The sequence below is a fragment of the Syngnathus typhle genome, unplaced genomic scaffold (assembly GCF_033458585.1).
Source record: "Syngnathus typhle isolate RoL2023-S1 ecotype Sweden unplaced genomic scaffold, RoL_Styp_1.0 HiC_scaffold_27, whole genome shotgun sequence".
Taxonomy (NCBI): Eukaryota; Metazoa; Chordata; class Actinopteri; order Syngnathiformes; family Syngnathidae; genus Syngnathus; species Syngnathus typhle.
Genome location: NW_026871933.1, coordinates 1,112,826 through 1,118,989, shown reverse-complemented (window position 1 = coordinate 1,118,989; position 6,164 = coordinate 1,112,826). Strand labels below are relative to the sequence as shown.

Sequence of the window (6,164 nt, the reverse complement as noted above, 5' to 3'; positions counted from 1 at the left end):
TGAATCGGTTGAAAAATGTAGAAATTAGAGTAGAAAAACGACATTTTGGAGAATTTGGTTGAATTTCGAATTTGGAATTTTTGGTAAGTGGGAAGTTGTGGAATAGGTAGGCAAAAGATGTACAGTTGAAAGTTGGAACGGGTTGAATCAGTTAAAAAGTATAGAAGTTAGAGCAAATGTTGAATCCCCATAGAGAATGAATGGGAAAATAAAAAAAGCAATTGCGCCAAAATAGTACTAAATTGTAAGATAACACCACAATTATTTGGTTAAAGGTGTATCTAAAAGACATATTTTCTCATAACCAATGGTTTTATATAAAATGCCCTTGCAGGAAGAGGCGTGTTTGCTACCCAGCCCTTTGAACAAGGAGATTTCATCTTAGAATACAGGGGTCAACTTCTGCCAGTAGAAAAATGCCAAACAAGCAAGTACTCTGAAAAGGAGAGTACTTTTCTCTTTGACTTTGAATGGCAGAATCATTACTGGTGGTATGTATATCCAAATATTTTCTATACAAGAATTATGAACTCTAGAAAGAGACGGGAATAAAATACCCTAAATTAGTGAGTCACTCAGAAGAAATATTTCAAAAACACATCAGGATTGTGACATTAACGATTTTTCTAATTAGTGCTATGATGTTCAAAAATACATTTTGTTTCCCTCACAAATTTTCTTTTGAAATGTTGCAGGTTTTTATTTCTGTAAGCTAACTTTTATTTTACTAAAAGACTAGTTATATTATACAAAATGTTTAATTTCTTTCTTTTTTCTTTCCTAGTATTGATGCTTCAACAGAGGATGGCTCTCTTGGAAGATTAGTGAATGACAACCAAAAGTCTCCAAACTGCACCATGAAAAAAATAATAGTAAATGATGAGCCCCATTTGTGCCTTTTTGCCATCAAAAACATAGAAATGGGAACTGAAATCGATTACAACTATGGTGATTCTAAATGGCCATGGCGTGAAAAAGTAAGTCATTAAGATCAAGTATGCAAGTTGGAATATTAATCTGTTATATAAAAAAAAAAGGAAGATTTTTGTCTTTTTTACTCTAATTACTCTCAGGCTCCGGTGGCACACACACCTATAGATGGGATTGTTGAAACATCAGGGCTCGAAACTAACGATTGCCCGATTGCCCGGGGCAAGTAGCGATGGCAGAGGGGCTCACTTGCCCGAACTTGCCCTGCCATAATACCATGTTTTCAAGCTGTAAAAACACGATTTTGTGCATAATTTCTCGCAACTTCTGCCGCTTCTGGTCCGACATTTTGTTTTCTAGGGAGCGGTCAGTTTCTCGTGTAAGTCTGCAATACATTGATAACGGCAAAGTGCTTCGTAATTAAATGCATGCTCCCTCACTCGTCCCTGGCTCTTCTGCGCCTGCGCACCAGCAGAGCTTGTTTCCGGTTGGCGGATACGAAGGCATATGAAGCCAAAACTTATAGTGTTGTCTTTTTTATTGCAAAAATGTGTCGGGCAAGTAAAAATCCACTCCAAAAAAATTCGGGCAAGTAAAATTTTGTTTCGGGCAAGTAAAATTTTCTCCAACTTGCCCGAGGGCAACTTGGGCAAAAAATAAGCTTCGAGCCCTGAACATGAAACATTTCTGAAATATGGCTACTTGTGGGGCCCTTCGTCTGCATCTAAGCTTGTCTTGGTTATTCCAACTGAGGCAATCATTCACACACACATAATAGATTTTTGAAATATGGCTACTTGTGGGGCCCTCCGTATGGATTGAAGGTTGCCTTATGTTTTCACATCATACTTTTGGTTAAGGACATTATGGAGGCTGATTATATTGCAGCTATAGTCCCACACATCCTCAGCAGCTAAACGGCTAAAGTGTCACGCTGAATGATGCTCCACTACATCCATAAAGATGCTGTTATAGGACCTGATGAGACTTCCAGAACTGACTGGAACACTTTAGTTAGAAGGGCTTGTTTGGTTTTGGGGACTAACTTCACATGATTTAACTATACAGGTCTTGAGTCTGTCATTTGTGGTGTCTGTATGATGTTGGTAAGTTATTTGTGGTTTCAATTCCAGGTGACAGGCTCTCAGGCTCCGGTTGATGGTGGGCAGCTTGAACCAGACAGAAGTTTGCAGGACTCCTACCCTAATGATAGCATCGAATAACATGCCAGCCTACAGGTAACATTCAGTTAGACTTTGTTGTAAGAAATACACCTTGTAGACCTTTTCTTGTTCTTTTAGTTGGAAAGCTGTTCTTTAGTCAGAAGCTACCTTAAACAGCATGCAGCCAACCATTGGATCAAACGGTTTTAGTGGTTCTCTTAGTGGAGCCCAAACGAACCAGTGGTACACACTTATAGATGGGATTGTTGAAACATGCTTCCATGTGAAGTCCAACCAAGCCAATCATTCACACACACATAATAACAGATTTCTGAAATATGGCTACTTGTGGGGCCCTCCGTATGGCTAAAAGCTTGTCTTGGTTATTCCAACCGAGGTAATCATTCACACACACATAATAGATTTTTGAAATATGGCTACTTGTGGGGCCCTCCGTATGGATAGAATGTTGTCTTATGTTTTTACATCATACTTGTGGTCACGGACATTATGGAGGCTGATTATATTGCAGCTATAGTTCCACACATCCTCAGCAGCTAAACGGCTGAAGTGTCACGCTGAATGATGCTCCACTACATCCATAAAGATGCTGTTATAGGACTTGATGAGACTTCCAGAACTGACTGGAACACTTTAGTTAGAAGGACTTGTTTGGTTTTGGGGACTAACTTCACATGATTTAACTATACAGGTCTTGAGTCTGTCATTTGTTGTGTCTGTATGATGTTGGTAAGTTATTTGTGGTTTCAATTCCAGGTGACAGGCTCTCAGGCTCCGGTTGATGGTGGGCAGCTTGAACCAGACAGAAGTTTGCAGGACTCCTACCCTAATGATAGCATCAAACAACATGCCAGCCTACAGGTAACATTCAGTTAGACTTTGTTGTAAGAAATACACCTTGTAGACTTTTTCTTGTTCTTTTAGTTGGAAAGCTGTTCTTTAGTCAGAAGCTACCTTAAACAGCATGCAGCCAACCATTGGATCAAACGGTTTTAGTGGTTCTCTTCATGGAGCCCAAACGAACCAGTGGCACACACACTTTTAGATGGGATTGTTGAAACATGCTTCCATGTGAAGTCCAACCAAGCCAATCATTCACACACACATAATAACAGATTTCTGAAATATGGCTACTTGTGGGGCCCTCCGTATGGCTAAAAGCTTGTCTTGGTTATTCCAACCGAGGCAATCATTCACACACACATAATAGATTTTTGAAATATGGCTACTTGTGGGGCCCTCCGTATGGATAGAAGGTTGTCTTATGTTTTTACATCATACTTGTGGTCACGGACATTATGGAGGCTGATTATATTGCAGCTATAGTTCCACACATCCTCAGCAGCTAAACGGCTGAAGTGTCACGCTGAATGATGCTCCACTACATCCATAAAGATGCTGTTATAGGACTTGATGAGACTTCCAGAACTGACTGGAACACTTTAGTTAGAAGGGCTTGTTTGGTTTTGGGGACTAACTTCACATGATTTAACTATACAGGTCTTGAGTCTGTCATTTGTTGTGTCTGTATGATGTTGGTAAGTTATTTGTGGTTTCAATTCCAGGTGACAGGCTCTCAGGCTTCGGTTGATGGTGGGCAGCTTGAACCAGACAGAAGTTTGCAGGACTCCTACCCTAATGATAGCATCGAACAACATGCCAGCCTACAGGTAACATTCAGTTAGACTTTGTTATAAGGAATACACCTTGTAGACCTTTTCTTGTTCTTTTCGTTGGAAAGCTGCTCTTTAGTCAGAAGCTACCTTAAACAGCATGCAGCCAACCATTGGATCAAACGGTTTTAGTGGTTCTCCTCATGGAGCCCAAACGAACCAGTGGCACACACACTTATAGATGGGATTGTTGAAACATGCTTCCATGTGAAGTCCAACCAAGCCAATCATTCACACACAATTAATAACAGATTTCTGAAATATGGCTACTTGTGGGGCCCTCCGTATGGCTAAAAGCTTGTCTTGGTTATTCCAACCGAGGCAATCATTCACACACACACATACCGTTTTTTTCCGTGTATAGTGCGCAATATTTTACTAATTTATTGTCCTAAAATCTGGGGTGCGTATTATACATGGGTACAAAAAAAAATGTAAATTTTTTTTTTTTTTTTTTTTTTTTTAAAGAAAGTCATGGTACAACAAAACCAACAACAGGACTGACCGACAAAGTCGTGGAACAAAAAGACAGGGTGACATTACCAAAGACAGGAACAGAATGACAGTAACACATGCAATGATCCAACGGTGAGCGAGGGGCAGACAGGACTTAAATACAAAACACGTTACATCGATTGAGGTGACACAGGAAGAGCGGGGTGACACGAACAGAAACTATGGCAACCTAGACACATAGCAAAACTGGGGACGAGACATGACAAATCTCCCCCGAAATAAAACTCACCTTTCTTCTTGTTTGTTGTCAATCGCGCATCGCATTCAGCCATCCTGCCCAACACACTTAGTAAAATTCATAATTGACGACACATCGTTTGATGCGATGGTGCAATCCTTGATGGTGTGTTATTGTCAAATATTGTTTGTTTTTTAATCTCCATCGCGGACCGGACGTCATACGGAGGCCGCCATTACAGATGCGCAGAACGGTTGCGCAAGACACGTCAGCTATATAAAGAGCGAGAGTTCAGTTCTCCATCTATTAGTTTCAATTCACAGTTTAATTAGCAGTTTCAATCAGCAAATAACAAAATGCGTATTACAGGTAATATTTTATTTCACAACACTTTGCCTTGTTCCTTTTGTCTCTGCTGTTCACTTCAAACACGCTCCATACGACCGCAATGCTCTTGTATCAGACGCTCGCTCGATCACCGGCTAGTTTGCCGTCTGTCACAATGTACCCTACACAAATCCGAAACATTTGTTGCGGCTCCGATTCACGACGAGGGGCAAGTTTTGGTTTCCAAGGGTGTTTTTATTCCTCTTCGTCTCTCCCATACAGAGTCGCCTCTTTCCCGTGTGCGGACGGAGCGCGGTGGTGCGTTTAGGGGCAGTCGGAGAAATCAACGCCAACAAAAAAAATGACATCCAGCCTAGTTAAGACCATACCAAAGACTATAAAAATGGGACCCATTGCCTCCCTGCGTGTGTGACGATCTTTGGGACTTAAAAAAAAAAAAAAAAAAATTTTTTTAAAAATTCATAAAAATTGGGTGCGTATTATACATGGGTACAAGCTTTTTTCCAGCATCAGCATGCCATTTTTAGGGGTGCGTACTATACATGGGGGCGCACTATACACGGAAAAAAACGGTAATAGATTTTTGAAATATGGCTACTTGTGGGGCCCGCCGTATGGATAGAAGGTTGTCTTATGTTTTTACATCATACTTGTGGTCACGGACATTATGGAGGCTGATTATATTGCAGCTATAGTTCCACACATCCTCAGCAGCTAAACGGCTAAAGTGTCACGCTGAATGATGCTCCACTACATCAATAAAGATGCTGTTATAGGACCTGATGAGACTTCCAGAACTGACTGGAACACTTTAGTTAGAAGGGCTTGTTTAGTTTTGGGGACTAACTTCACATGATTTAACTATACAGGTCTTGAGTCTGTCTTCTGTGGTGTCTGTATGATGTTGGTAAGTTATTTGTGGTTTCAATTCCAGGTGACAGGCTCTCAGGCTCCGGTTGATGGTGGGCAGCTTGAACCAGACAGAAGTTTGCAGGACTCCTACCCTAATGATAGCATCGAACAACATGCCAGCCTACAGGTAACATTCAGTTAGACTTTGTTGTAAGAAATAAACCTTGTAGACCTTTTCTTGTTCCCTTAGTTTACAGCTTTTAGTTGGAAAGCTGTTCTTTAGTTAGAAGGTACCTTAAACAGCATTCAGCCAACCATTGGATCACACGCTTTTAGTGGTTCTCCTCATGGAGCCTCAACAAACCAGTGGCAGACACACCTATAGATGGATTGTTGAAACATGCGTCCATGTGTCGTTCAACTGACTGTCGTTGATTTTTTAAAATAACTAATTTCAATTATTTTGTCGGACTATTGTAAGTA

The 6,164-nt window shown here is 40.7% G+C and overlaps 1 long non-coding RNA gene across 2 annotated transcripts; it reads left to right on the top strand.

Moving 5' to 3' along the window:
- The first annotated feature begins 338 nt into the window (after positions 1–338).
- Positions 339–5,872, top strand: LOC133147033 (uncharacterized). 2 transcript variants are annotated; one of them, XR_009711485.1, is made up of 6 exons: positions 339–491; positions 785–977; positions 2,064–2,168; positions 2,878–2,975; positions 3,680–3,784; positions 5,764–5,872. It is a non-coding gene; the product is annotated as an uncharacterized LOC133147033 (long non-coding RNA). The 2 variants fall into 2 exon arrangements; XR_009711484.1 differs by having other exon boundaries at positions 2,871–2,975.
- The last annotated feature ends 292 nt before the right edge of the window (positions 5,873–6,164 follow it).